At 34.6% G+C, this 15,615-nt stretch overlaps 1 long non-coding RNA gene across 1 annotated transcript in view; it reads left to right on the forward strand.

The window, feature by feature from the left end:
* The window catches only part of LOC103783906 (uncharacterized), a 39,447-nt gene extending 26,305 nt beyond the window's left edge, over nucleotides 1-13,142 (forward strand). The window contains exon 5 of the long non-coding RNA XR_004665965.4: nucleotides 12,547-13,142. This is a non-coding gene — a long non-coding RNA (uncharacterized LOC103783906). The remainder of the gene's footprint in view (nucleotides 1-12,546) is intronic.
* The last annotated feature ends 2,473 nt before the right edge of the window (nucleotides 13,143-15,615 follow it).

The raw sequence follows: 15,615 nt of genomic DNA on the forward strand, positions 1-15,615 counted from the left end.
TACTTGGAAGTAGAAGTAGAGAGTAAGGGGAATATTGTACAGCCATCACAGCCTTTGTCTACTAAAGAAGTCAGTTTCATGTGACAAATGTTCATTTTAATATTCGCTTCTTCAGTCCATCTGGGGGTGTTTCCTTATTTCTATAAGATGCTGCTTTTCAAAAAAATTACCAAAAGCATTCTGGAAATCCAAGAGTAATTGTGTGAACTATAAGCATTAGAAAACACAGACATAAGTTGAAAATATTTATGAACCTAAATAGATGTAAAGCTAGTGACTCATATTTTATAATGTATTCACAGATGATATTTCTTAAATAAAGTAGGCATTTCTATAAAATAAAAACTGTAATAATATATGTTATTAAGAAGAAAACTAGAAAAGGAAGAAAAAAAATGATGGTATGTTTGGAAGATGCTGAGGTGAGCTGGTGATAAAGTTATCTCCACTGAAAAAGGAATACAAAGAGCAGACACTGAATAAGCCAGACAATGTTTGAGTTTTTTCTGAAACCACTGTGCAGTTTTGGACTTTGACCTGATTTAATTTTCACCTCTGTTCTTCCTCCCACTCCTTCTCTTCCTTCATCTCATCCTCCTCTGCCTTTTACCTCTTTTAAAAATTGCATTTTGCAAACAAATACATGTTTGCCATCAATGAAACTATTTCAGAGTTCTATAGAGGTCAAAATGAAGGGCTTCCTGCGCTGATGGTTAATTCTACCATCTTCCCCAAGTGCAACAGCTGTTAGCAGTATAGCCTTCAGTTACCAGTTTCAGGCATTTACCTATGTGTCTGAACAAATGCATTAAAAAATAATGAACACACATGCAAACTGGTTTGTTTCCATTTTACTTAGCTCTGTAAGGTGCCATGTTTTACATATTCTGCAAATTCTCCCCATGTACAATACACATAAACCCAGTATTATTTTTAACATCTCCAATATTTTGGTACACTTCAATTTATTTACCACTTGTTCCCAATTCTTGGTGATATCAATGTGTCAAGCTCTTTCAAAAGAACTTTTGTTTATCATCCGCCTTTCACCCTGACCATTTATATGTTCATTTTGCTTTGACAAGCAGGACTTGACTTCTTTCAGCTTCCTGACTCACTTGGAATTGTATCAACAGGTGACTGTTATGCTCAAAAATCAATCCACAAATCATAAAAAGTCACTGGAACTTTTTTTTTTGAAATGGAGTTTCACTCTGTCGCCCAGGCTGGAATGCAGTGGTGCGATCTCGGCTTACTGCAATATCCGTCTCCCTGGTTCAAGCAATTCTCCTGCCTTAGCTTCCTGAGCAGCTGGGATTACAGGCGCCCACCACCACGCCCAGCTAATTTTTGTATTTTCAGTAGGGACCCGGTTTCATCATATTGGTCAGGCTGGTCTCAAAACTCCTGACTTTGTGATCTGCCCACCACGGCTTCCCAAAGTGTTGGGATTACAGGTGTGAGGCGCTGGCCCTGGCCGGGAACTTCTGAAGATACCATTAACATCTCACAACTATCAGGGAAAGAATTTGATATTAAAACTTTCAAAATTAAAACCATAAAAGCTCCTCCACACAGTGTCACTTTTTTAGTCCATCCACTGAATAAAATATTAATTAAAATACATTTATATACAGGGAATACTGCTGCAATATTTTTGTACCTGCAGAAAATATAAACAATATAAATGCCAATGGGGAATGGTTAAATAAAGTGGATTCCACTCATAAAAGTGAATATTATGTCAATCCACCCATGTCTTTTGATCTGGGTGAATATTTTTATTTTTTAATAAAGAAATGAATTCATTATTTTAATCTAAAGTATAATATTTTTGTTTACTAATACATTTTTATTATTTAAATTATAACTACATAATTTTTCAGAATCAAGTAGCATTTTTTTTTCCCTTTTATCTTTTGGTACTTATTGGTTACAGCAAAGCAGCTTTTATTATTTACTTTTTTAAATTTCAACATTTATGTTAGATTCAGGAGATACACATGCAAGTTTGCTACTTGGATATGTTTGTGATGCTGAGGTTAGGATACAATTGATTCTGTCACCCAGGTACTGAGCACAGAGCCCAATAGTTAATTTTCAATCCTTGACCCACTCCCATCCTCCCTCCTTGTATTAGTCTGTTCTCACATTGCTATAAAACAAAACCTGAAACTGGGTAATTTATAAAGGAAGCAGGTTTAATTGCTCATGGTTCCATAGGCTGTACAGAAAGTATTATGCTGGCATCTACTTGGCTTTTGGGAAGATCTCAGGAAACTTAAAATCATGGCAGAAGGCAAAGGAGGAACCAGCACTTCACATGGCTGGAGCAGGAGTAGGGGGAGGTGACAAACACTTTTAAATAACCAGATGTCACCCAGAACTCACTATCATAGGAACTGCACCAAAGGGGAAATCTGTCCCCACGATTTAATCACTTCCCACCAGGCCCCACCTCCAACACTAGGGATCGCAATTTGACATGAGATTTGGATAGAGACACAGATCCAAACCATACCACCCCTCTAGTAGTCCCCACTGACTATCGTTGGCATCTTTATGTCCATGAGTACTAACATTTAGTTCCCATTTATAAGTGAGGACATATGGTATTTGGTTCTCTGTTTCTGTATTAATTTGTTTAGAATAGGGGGCTCCATCTGCATACATTTTGCTGCAAAGGGCTTGATTTTGTTTTTGTTTTTAATGCTGTGTAGAATTCTATGGTATATATGTACCCCATTTTTAAAATCCAATCTACTATTGACGGGGGCCTAGGTTGCTTACATGTCTTTACTATTGTGAATAGTGCTGCAATGAATATATGAGTGTATGTGTCTTATTGGTAGAATGACGTATTTTCTTTTGGATATATATATACCCAGTAATGAGGTTGGTGGGTTGAATGGTAGTTCTAAGTTTTTATCTTCATTGTATTTTTCTTACTTAATAATTCACTCAGATCAGAACACTTATACACTGTTGGTGGGAATGTGATATAGTTCAGCCACTCTGGAAAGTGGTTTGGAGAATTTTCAAAGAACTTCAAAAAGGGGGAAATCTGTCCCCATGATTTAATCACCTCCCACCAGGCCCCACCTCCAAAGTGCTAATCTTGCCTACCTGTAGTGGGTAGGACAGGGGTTGAGGGATGATGTGAGGGAAGAAAAACAATGGGCTGTATGTATAGATAGCTATGCATATTTGAGAGATAATACATAATATTATACCTAAGTATTATGTATATGTAGATATATAAATATGTCAAAATTGATCATTCAAAGACATGGTCTGGAAGCTCTTATGACCAAATTAAAATAGAAATTTTATTTTGGAAGATGTTAACAAGCAATTTCTTCTTAGATTTCCATTGTTTCAAAATCATGTCTGTAATAATAAAGGGCAATTTTTAAAAATAATAAAAAGGATAAAAATCCTAAATCAGAAGAGGAAAGAGTGCCAACAATGCACTAGAGATTTCTATACAGGACATAAATAGATATGAGCTACCAATACAAAGAAAATATTTTTTATGTGTTTATGTTTTATTTTGCTTCTAAACAGAGTAAATGAAATTATCAGAAAGCACTAGAAAACTCCCAGAGTTTGATTAGCAGAAGCTTACATCAAGATGAAGCAATGGGGTTGTTGGTAGGAACAAGCTGAGTTGTTCAGAAAATGGTGACAGGGCTACCTCCGTGATGCCCTGGACACAAAACTCATCTCTAACCAACACTTGGCATGAAATGTGGCCCGAGTAAAATGTAGGCATTGTAGTGGGCTTTGTGAAAGGGCAATTGTATCTTTTAGAAAAGAGGAACTGTGCATCAACTATCCTTGAGCTAGTACTGAAACACAGAACAAACCAAACGAAACCTTGAGCAACGGTGTCTTGTTCTCTACTCTAATTGCCCTGCCTGGCAGTTCATTCCAGTAGAATTCTGACTTGGCATTGATCCTTGTTAAGCTCACAATCTGGCAAAAGCTGAGGACGCTGTCAAGCTAGCAAGTGTGGTGGTTACAGGGGAGCAGGTGCCCCTAAGCATGACTCAGAATCTATAGTTACCAGAGTTCCTGCCTGGAGCAACTCGACAAAATATGGGCCCCCTGCCTAGTTTACAGCTGCCCACATGGTTAACTCAGCCTTAACATATTATGGCAAACTGGATCAGTAGAATACGGAAAAAAAAAAAAATGAGAGTAAACACAAATTTCTTCCTTCTCCCTTTATCTGTAATACAGGTATTTGAAGATGGGTCTGCAATATATCTGACAGAACACATTTAAACTTCCAAAAATAATGTATTAAAAGAGAGAATACAGAAATATCATTAGGCACATTAAATGACTCCATGGTTGGAAGAAAAATGATTATTTTAGAATTTTGAAAAGAATATTGTAATTTGTAAAAGGCATCCTGTCTCCTTACAGTATATTGTACATAGTGCCTACAATATTTGAAAACAAATGCCATCAATATAAAGAGAACAAATTGAGTTTGGAGAATATGCTTTCAAGTAACAAACAAAAATACCATATTAAAATAAAATACTATCAAGGGGGCAATAACCATAAGATTAAACAGTAGAGAAATCGAGGTCAAGATATTTCTTTTTTCTTTTTTTTCTTTTTTTGAGATGGAATTTTGTTCCCGTTGCCCAGGCTGGAGCGCAAAGCCCCAGTCTCAGCTCGCCGCAAACTCCACCTCCCCTGTTCAAGTGATTCTCCTGCCTCAGCCTCCCGAGTAGCTGGGATTACAGGTGTGGGCCACCACCCCAGCTAATTTTGTATTTTTAGTAGAAATGGGGTTTCTCCATGTTGGTCAGGCTGGTCTCGAACTCCTGACCCCAGGTGATCCGCCCGCCTCAGCCTCCCAAAATGCTGGGATTACAGGCATAAGCCACCGTGCCTGGCCATATTTTCTTAAATTTAGAAAAAATATGATTTTGCAAAAAGATCAGTTACAAGAGGAGCAAGTTGGAGAATGGAAGTAGGTCTGATATACATGAATTAGGAAATACAGAAAAAATTGAAGATAAAAAGAATAATAATCAATTAAATAATGGAAGAAACTTTCTTCCACATAAAAGAGGATATGCATCTTCATAACAAAATGATTCATTGTTGATCAGGCAAAGGGACTGGAAAAATATTTGTTCATGTATTAGTGTATGTGTGTGTGTGTGAAATTTTATGTTGTCTGATAGTGAAATTCAAAATACTACCAAATTGCTCTCCAAAATGTATTGCTCTGATTTATACTCAAAATTCAGTTCTCACAGTCCTAAAATATGATGCATATTTTTTCCAAATTAAACAAACTTCAAAATTAAATTATACAAAATAATACAAATGTAGATATTAAGAGTTTCCTTAAAAGGTGGTAAGGCTTGAGATGAATAAGGTGAAAAATATCAACTGTATGTATTTCCTAGTAAAAGCAATTCTGTAATTAAGTACTTGACAGGGCTGATGTGATGACACTTTAGTAAGAGTGATATCAAAGTGACTGTGGCCGAATACTCTATTTCATCTGAAGATAGGCACTGTCTTGTGATTTATTGGTCACAGATCAAAGGTAAAAATATTTCTCCCTGCTACAACATATATTTGATTTCCAAAACTGTGAATTCTAGCTTTTAATTCCAGCATATTCTCTGAACTCAATAAATAAAGTCTAATAAAGTAGGCAAATGGCCAAAAGCCTGCTTTAGAAATGTAGGAATATGTCCTTACCCAATTTTGAAACCTTTTAGCTAAATGTTGATCTGAAATTGTATGTAAGCCCACAGTTCCATCTAGAAAATAACTGAGTTTTTGAAAACAGTTGTGACTACTGCAGCCATGCCATATGGCCATCTTTTAGTTGTATTAACTAAGATTACTGGGGAATTTCTAAGTTCCTTATTTTTTTCAACAAATTAGTTTATTCAGTAAAGAATTTGTGACAAAATGAATTTCATTAAAGTTTGCCTAACATACACAAGGTTTGGTAATTATGATAATTATAACCACAAGATTGTAACCTTTAAAACTATCAAAACCACAACTTCTTCTTTAATGATTAAACAATATAACTATTTTACATTAAAAAAGTGATTATAAATTTTTCTTTCATTCAACCTTTCTTATTCTTGACCTTTGATTAAATATCTTTAAAGGCACGGTGATCTTCTTGGGTTATAGCAGCTTAAGACTTTTAAAATTGTATATATGTTTTTACTCTAGTGCAGAGAATGCAGCCAACTGATTTTTGAAAGATCATGGCATGGGCTGGGTGCAGTGAGTGGTTCACACCTATAATTCCAGCAGTTTGGGAGGTGGAGGCAGGCAGATTGCTTAAGCCCAGAAGCTCAAGATCAGTTTGGGCAACATGGTGAAACTATTTTCTCTAAAAAATATTTAAAAAACAAAACAAAACAAAAAAAAACTAGCTGGCACTGGTAGCACGTGCCGCTAGTCCCAGCTACCCAGGAAGTGGAAATGAGAGGATCACTTGAGCACGGGAGATCTAGCTGTAGTGAGTTTCGATCGCGCCACTGCACTTCAGCCTGTGTGGCAAAATATGACCTTGTTTATTAAAAAAAAAAAAAAAAGACCGTGGCATGGCATGTTCTATAAAATTCATAGTATTTCTGTTGCTGTAATTATGCAAAAGTTTATTTAAAAGACTCCTGGGCCAATTATTGCAAAAGGAAATATCATATTAAAATGTATAGAATATAAAGGATGGGATAACCAATTTTTGTGAATAATTTCAAAAGACATTACACATAAACTTATCTGACATGTTGTAATATGGAGACAGCGAGAGCCACATTTACCTGAATATAGAAAGGAAGACTCAAATCCATGCATTAACACAAACTCAGTTTGGAGGTCGAGCATTGAGGAAGCATGTCCTAAAGGTAATAGAGGCAAAAAACCAAAACATAACCAAAATAAAACCAAAGGCTTATGACTGCTTCCTACTATAGATTTTCCATAAATGCAGAGATTAGGTCTGTTCTTCAGAGAAGCACTGTCCTACAATACTCTATAAAATAAACAAAGTCTAATAAAATGGTCTATTTGCCCAGTGCTCCTAAGTTAATGAAAGGACAGTAGTATTAATTTAGCACACACACTTACCCCATTTATATACATCTTATATTTTACCAGACATTATTATTGATAGCTTATTTAATTAAATCTTTACATCAAACTTGAGGTAAAGAGAAAAACTATTATAAATATTTTATAATGGATAAAATATTTATGAATATTTAAAATGTTATCAAATGTTTCAGTGAGAGAAATAATATGTTATACGCATAAACTGTAAACATTAGTGGCAAACAATTCAACACGTTGTTATTGTCTTTGTTCTGTATATTTGGAAACCAGGAAATTGAAGTCAATATGGTGTCGCACATTGCATTTGATGGAGCTAGAAATGAAATCTAGATCTGTGTATTTCCAATGCCCTTGGTCGTTGTGCATTAAGGTTTTTACATATTAAGTGCCATAGAATTAATATCTGCTTTTGGCAAAGGATGCTTCAAAATAAAACCAAGATACTTAAATTTGAAGAGATAATAATTTAGAGGAAGCCATGCTTTATCAATGTTAAGAGTTAGGTGGGCAAAATTTTGTTATACTGTCAGACTCACGAATATGTATACAAGATTGGCTGCCCCTACATATGTAAAGTATAAGCAGTGGAGCTCTGGCACCCTCTCCTGACCCTGTGGAAAGTGAGTGTTTCTGCTGTCTCTTACCCCTTTTTCTCTAACTTGTTTTCATCTAGCTTTTCTCTAGTTCCTGCCTGATCAGGTAGCCACTGATAAAAATAGAGACTTCCTGTGAGCTTTTAAATTTTTAAATTTGCCTCTTCTTTGGATATTTTGAATATTTATATTTCTTAAAACTCTATCCCAGTGGAATGAATCTTTAATAGTGAGATATCAGTCAGTATGATGTGTGCAGGGGGTATTCAGATGTTTGGAGCTGCACTGCCCTTCAAATTATACCTATCAATCTTGAGTTCCTTAAAAGGTGACATTATAAAAACATAATAATGATTAATTTAAATCCCAATAACTTTGAGAAAAAGGCTTATGGTGAAAAATATTTGTACAAAGTCATTTTAGTCATTATTTGCCAAAGTGCAATTTGGCAAAAATGAAAAAAGATTGGGCAATTTCTCCTTATTCTATAGTGAAGTTGCAGACACTGAGAATAATACAATAAATGCACTATCTCATTAATGTCATCTATCAGTATAGGCAGAATTGGACATTATTTTCTTTGAATTCTGCTTTAAAAAAGGAAACTAGTTGTAGACACTTTATTTTTTAATACACATTTTTTTCATAGCTGTACAGAGTGAATTTTACTTCAAATGTAACTAATAGTTTATAGACATGAATGTCCAAAAATATTGATATAAAATACTTATACATAATACCCATTATATTTATTATATTTAATGCACATATGCAGGTATGTTTAATCTAAATCCCATGTGAAAACTCTTTAAGGTATAGGCAGTTCACTGTACAGGTGTGAAGTGCTATAGTTTCTAAGTCATTCTTTCATATTATTCAGAGGAACATATAAGCAATCACACTTTGCAATTTATTTTATGTGCCAGTAAATGTATATTGTAGATTCAGTGGTAGCTGAATCTATAATTATTTATTAGAATACTAATAAATTTAGAATATTTTAAATGTTTATCCAAATGACTATGCAGACTGTTTGAAGAGGTTACAAATATCACAGACAGTTAATTAGATGCTCAGGAGAGCTACACATGAGAGACTTCCCCGGCTGCTTCATGGCCTCAATTTAAACTACTCTAGGTCCTCCTATTTAGACGTAAGCCCAGATGTCCTTGATCATCTGCAAGAGTAGTGAAAGGAGTTGTTTCACATATCACTGTTTAAGGAACAGGCCGGTGACACCATCTGTGAAAAGGAAAATCTAGCTCAGTTTTTGTAGAGCAATTTGAAGGGAGATAATTCATAGAGTTTTAGCACTAGAAATGCTGTATCATTTGGCTTCTTACCAGAGCAGGACTGAAGGCCAGTGCTAACTTTTGCCATACAAAATGTCATTTCCAGTACCCCAGACTATTATTTTCATCATTAACATAGATTGCTAGGTTTTTTTTCCAGAAAACATATAGTTTGATTAATTCCCAATCTTACAATTAAGGAGATTTAAAATCCTAATACAACTAGACAAAAGAACATGGAGCAAAAGAAACTGTCATTTATTATTGGTGGAAAACTAAAATGGTACAGCCACTTTGGAAGGCAATTTGCAGTTTCTTACAAAACTAAACCTCATCTTATGATAAGATCTAGCAATCACACTCTTGGTATGAGTATTTACTTAAAATATATGTCCTCACAAAAACCTGCACATTAATGGTTATAGCATTTTTTTCTTAATTGCCACAATTTGGAAGCAACCAAGATGTAATCTTGTAGGTGAATGGATAAGCAGACTGGTAATCCATGCAATGGAATATTATTCAGTCATAAAAAAATGAAGTATCAAGCAACAAAAAGACATGGAGGATACTCATATAAATATTGTCAAGTATTAACTAAAAGTAGTTAATCTGAAAAGGTTACATACTAGACTGATTCTAACTATATGTCTTTCTGGAAAAGATAATAAGAACAATAAGAGCTGTGGTTTCCAGTGGTTGGTGGGAAGTGGGGGAGGGATAAACAGTTGGTTATGATACTATAGTGGTGGTTACCTCCCATTATGGTTTTGTCAAAGCCCATAGCTTGTACAATACAAAGAGTGAACCCTAATGGAAACTATAGAATTTTGTTAATAGTAATGTATCATGTTTTCTCATCGATTTTAAGAAATGTGCCATAGTATTTCAAGATATTTATAATAAGGGAAGCTGTGTGGAAGGAGTGTTAGGTGAGGGGAGTAGAGAGCAGCTTACTGTAGTTTCCACTCATTTTTTTCTACAAACCTGAAACAGCTCTAAACAATAACATCTATTAATGTTTTAAAAAGTATATTATGTCCAGAAGTAGATCTTCATATATACAGTGGGGAAAGGCTGATTTTGTTACTATATAATGCCAAATGAATTGGAAAATTGTATAGAAAATAATTTTCTCTTGATCCTTAATTGCAAGGATAAACATAATCAATCCAGATTAATTGTAGGTCTGAATGTACACAGGTAACCAATAAAGTTTTGAGAAGAATACACAGGAGGATATTTGTATGTCCTTAGAGAAAGGCACAAATCTTTATCTAGGACACTGAGAGCACTCAAATAAAAACCTGGAAACTAGCAAATTAGACTTCATTACTTTTAAGAAACCATGTATTCCAAAATATGAGAAAACATATTCACAATAAAGATATTTAACAAAGTATTATTATCTATAACATATAAAAATTACTATAAATATTAGTAAATATAGAAATAAAGATTTATTATAAATCATTTTCAAAAAGATTATTATAGTAGAAATAGACAAAAGAACAAGCATTTCACAGGAGATAATACATTACCTACTGTCATTGTTAAAATACTTTTTAATTAAATACAATATACTGGCAAAAACATTTGGCAACCAGAAAAGTTACAGAATATTGGTGAAAAGAGAATATCTGACAAACACCTTAAAAAAGTCTTTGCCAGCATCTGTTAAAGATGAACATCTGAATGCCCTATGATACAGAAATTCCATTTTTAGGTTTAAACCCAGCAGAAACACATAAATATGTTTATTTAATGGCCTTTAGTTAGCTGCTGTTACCAGCTCTATTCATCATAGCCCCAAATTGAAAACTCATAAATTATCAGCATAATGTATATATAATATTTCATACATTTATAGAGTGAAATGCTATATAACATTCATTTTTAATGGAGTGATATCACTCTTAATAGTTTTGGGGATCACAAAATATTTTATACTCTTTTTATGTAGAAAGTGTGTATATATATATTTTTAAGTGTATATATATATACACACACACACACACTATATATATATATTCACACATATACACACAGTCTCATATATTGAATTCTTCTATTATTAGGGAATAGAGTTTTTAGCTAAATTAAAAATAATATTGTTATTGACCATATCTTAGGCCATACTAAAATAATTCTATAAATTATAAAAATGAAAATCATATAAAAATATTGGAGCAAAATGCAATAAAATCAAAAATTAAACACAACTGAAAAAAAAGCCCCCATCCACATGTCAAAAAGAAAACATGCCTTTATACTATGTTTCTGCCTAAGAGAGACACAAGTATATATAATTGCAAAACATCAAAAATAGCAGTAAAGATAGTCCAACATACTAGAATCTCTGTAATCAATCTGGAAAAATCCACTGAGGAAAATCCATAAACTTCACTTCCCAAATAAAGAAGAAAAACAAGTGAATTAAATTTCAATCTAAAAAATCTATGACAAGTACAGCACAGTGTATTAAAATATATTGAATAAATAAAAAAATACGAAGCCACCAAAATGTGGGAGTAATAATAAAAAGTTATATATATCTATATATGTATATATAGATATAAAGTGCTATCAAAAATAAAATTTAAAAGTTGGAAATTGACAGGCAATACTTTGTGCTATTCTTTTAAAGTTGCTTCTCACCCCTTTCTTAATCCATATCAATCACTGATATTTCTCCATATCTCTGATTTTGTTATTTTGAAAATGTTATACAAATGAAGCCACACAACTTTTTAAGATTAACTTTTGTTCACCCAGGATAATGTTCTTGAGATCCATCCAAGTTGTTACATGTATTAATCGTGTGTTACTGCATATGTTTGGGTATTATTATTATTTTTTTTTTATTTTGAGACAGTCTTGCTCTGTCGCCAGGCTGGAATGCAGTGTCACGATCTCAGCTCACTGCAACCTCTGCCTCCCAGGCTCAAGTGATTCCCCTGCCCCAGCCTCCCCAATAGCTGGGACTATAGGCACGCACCACCACGCCTGGCTAATTGTTTGTATTTTAGTAGAGACGAGGTTTCACCACGTTGGCCAGGATGGTCTCGATCTCCTGACCTAGTGATCGGCCTGCCTCAGCCTCCCAAAGTGCTGGGATTACAGGCGTGAGCCACTGCGCCCGGCCCTGGTTATTATTAAATTGGATGGATATTGAATAGATATACCAGAGTTTAACAATTTATTTATTGAAGGATATTTGTGTTTTTAGGAGAGAAAAAATAATATTTTTTCACTCAACTCAAGGTTTACTGCTGAGATGTCTATAACAAAAGATAAATTAATGACAGAAAAATATACACATTTATTTAATATGTGTTATGTAACACAGGTGCATTCAAAAATGAAGACCCAAAGAAACGGAAAACCCCATCCTTTTTTATGTTAAGTTTGATGAAGGGTAGACAGTCATGTAGAAGTACGATTGCACAATGGGGATCTGATCTAATGGTTATAAACTAAGTTCTAGGAATTTTGTAAGGCCTGTATATTCAGATTCTTCTTGGCTTCTCTGTGTCTTCTAGGATATGGATGTTACTTTTTCTCCAAGCATAGGGAAAGTGCCTCTGAAATAAAGATTTTATGACTTGCTTCAGGAAAGAAGAGCAAGAGGAAGGTGAGAGTGATCTTCCTAAATCTGCTGTTTTCTCGAATGCCCAGGTACCATATTTTGGTGTAACGTCCCCATCACATCATTGTCACCAGTTTTGGGATATTACAAATAAGATTTGTAATGAATATTCATAAGCAGATTTTTTTTTTTTTTTTTGAGACGGACTTTCGCTCTTGTTGCCCAGGCTGAAGTGCAATGGCGCGATCTCGGCTCACTGCAACCTCTGCCTCCCAGGTTTAATTGATTCTCCTGCCTCCGCCTCCTGAGTAGCTGGGATTAAAGGTATGTGCACACACACCCAGCTAATTTCGTATTTTTAGTGTAGATGGGGTTTCACCATTTGGTCAGGCTGGTCTTGAACTCCTAACTGCAGGTGATCCACCTGCCTGGGCCTCCCAAAGTGCTGGGATTACAGCCATGAGCCACTGCGCCTGGCCACATGAGCAGAATTTTGTGTGGAAATAAGTTTTCATTTCTTTGAGATCAGTTATGTATTTGTTCTGTTTCTTTTTCCAACTTTTAAAAAAATTTCAGTTGGAATAACTTTTAACTAATTGTCTTCAAATTCAATGATTCTTTTCTCTGCTGTGTTCAATTTGCTGATAACCCACTGAGGACATTCTCATTTCTTACACATATGTATGCATGTGTGTATGTTTGTGTGTGTGCGTGCATGCGTTTTCATTAATCTCATTTTTATAGTTTCCATTTCTGTGTATTACAATATTCTATCTCTGGTTGTGCATATTTGATACCTTTTCCACTAGATTCTTTATAATGCAAAAGTTATTTATAAATATTTTTTTCCCTAGTAATTCCAACATTTGGGCCCTTTATGTATCTTCTTCTTTTGATATCTATTGAATGTGGATGATTTATATTCATGGTGTGTATGTGTGTATACTTTTCTTTATTGGATTACAGACATATTATGTATATAAACAATAAAAATTGAGATAAATAATCTTTGTGCCCAGTAATAGACATGCCTTTTCTTTTTTAAATTGTTAAAGGTTATGTCAAAAAGACTCAGGTGTCATATTGAAGAGGCTGCCACTGGGCAAACATGATACAATTTGAGCTCCAAAAGTGGTAATATGTAAGACTAAATTAAATTCATCAAATATGTTTAAAGTCATAATTTCTTAATAATAATAATTAGACAATTTTAGGAAAATAATAGGGAAGCAAATCATTATCCTTAAAATAAGATATAAAAGGAAAAGATTTATCCTGTCCTTCCAAAGGAGTTATATTACTATGAAACCAAATAGTAGTTGCTATGGTCTGAATACTCATGTCTCCCCACAATCTCTGTTTTGAAATCCTCACTCCCAAGTTGGATGGTTTCAGGAGGTGGGGCCTTTGGGCAACGATTAAGTAATAGGTTGGGCCCCTCGTGAATAAGATTCATGCCCTTATAAGAGGTCTGAGAGACATTCCTCATCCCTTCCACCATGTAAGGACACAGAAACAAGGCACTGTCTATGAGCCAGGAATTGGGCTCTGACCAGACACTGAATCTGCCTTGGCCATGGACATTCCAGCTTCCAGAAGTAAGAGAAATAAATTTCTAGTTTGTGGTTATTTGTTATAGTGGCCCAAGTGGACTCAGGCAGTAATTGAACCGTGTTTTTACCTTTAATTTGACTATAGCCATTTGCTACTCACTAGGCAGCAGCAATTGATTTAGTCATGGAAGGTCAACCACTGATTATACCACAAGACGTGCTTCTTGATAAAACAAGACAATACCTATAGTCTTGCCAAAGGAATTGAAAATGAATCTGATGAAAACTCTAGGGCCAACTGGCAATTTGCAAAAAGTATAAATGACAGAGGAACATCCTGAAATGAGTATGCAATCAGCAAAATCCAGACTGCAGAAAAACCTAAAGGTCAAACATCACATGATTTTCAACAAATAAGTTACAAGGAAATAAAAAGGACAGAAGGGAATCTGTAAATTAAAAAAGACTGAAACATAAAATTAAAATAAAGTTGGCAAGACTAAACTGTTATTTGGGAAGCACACCTGGAGGATAAAACGTTGATAATATGAAAGGAAATGACTAATATAAGAGTCAGGATGCTGGCTAATCTTGAGGGAAGGGGTGGTTTTGAGACTGAATCTGAGCCCATGAGGAGCCTCTACTGTTTGTGGCTTTGTTATATTTCTTGGATTTTGTAGTTTTTACCTTATTAAAATTTATAAGCATTTACTAAGCCATGTGACTGCTGTTTACAGTTTTCTTCCATCTGTATTCTATTTTACATTTAAAGAGGCTTTTTAAAAAGACAGAGGAGATCATTTTAGATATTAATCTTTAATAATTCAGAAGGGCACAATGAAACTGCACTGAGATACTAATAGAAAATAAAAACAAAGACATTTTTCTTTTTCTTTTTTTTTGAGACCGAGTCTCACTCTGTCGCCCAGGCTGGAGTGCAGTGGCATGATCTCGGTTCACTGCAACCTCCGCCTCCTGGGTTCAAGCAATTCTCCTGCCTCAGCCTCCTGAGTAGCTGGGATTACAGGTAGGTGCCACCATGCCTGGCTAATTTTTGTATTTTTATAGATAACACGGTTTCACCATGGTGGCCAGGCTGGTCTCAAACTACTGACCTCAGTTGACCCTCCCGCTTCAGCCTCCCAAAGTGCTGTAATTACTGGTGTGAGCCATCACTCCTGGCCCACATTTTTCTTTATGTGAAAAGAATCAAAGAACATTAATGTACTCTTTCTTGTTAATAGTTTCCAAAAAGTCATTTATTTGATGACTGGGTAGATCCCATTATTTAATTATTTTGAAAAGTACATATTTTATTTTATTCATGAGTCACTGTCATTTTAAGAGTTTGGATTTCACCTGAACAGAATTGTGGTTTATTTTAACATTCAATGAAATAATAGATCAATTCAACAAACTACACATTTCACACTTGCTTTGAGATAAATTGACCTTCACCGAATTAGCTT

Source organism: Pan paniscus, chromosome 14 (genome assembly GCF_029289425.2).
Source record: "Pan paniscus chromosome 14, NHGRI_mPanPan1-v2.0_pri, whole genome shotgun sequence".
Classification (NCBI taxonomy): Eukaryota; Metazoa; Chordata; class Mammalia; order Primates; family Hominidae; genus Pan; species Pan paniscus.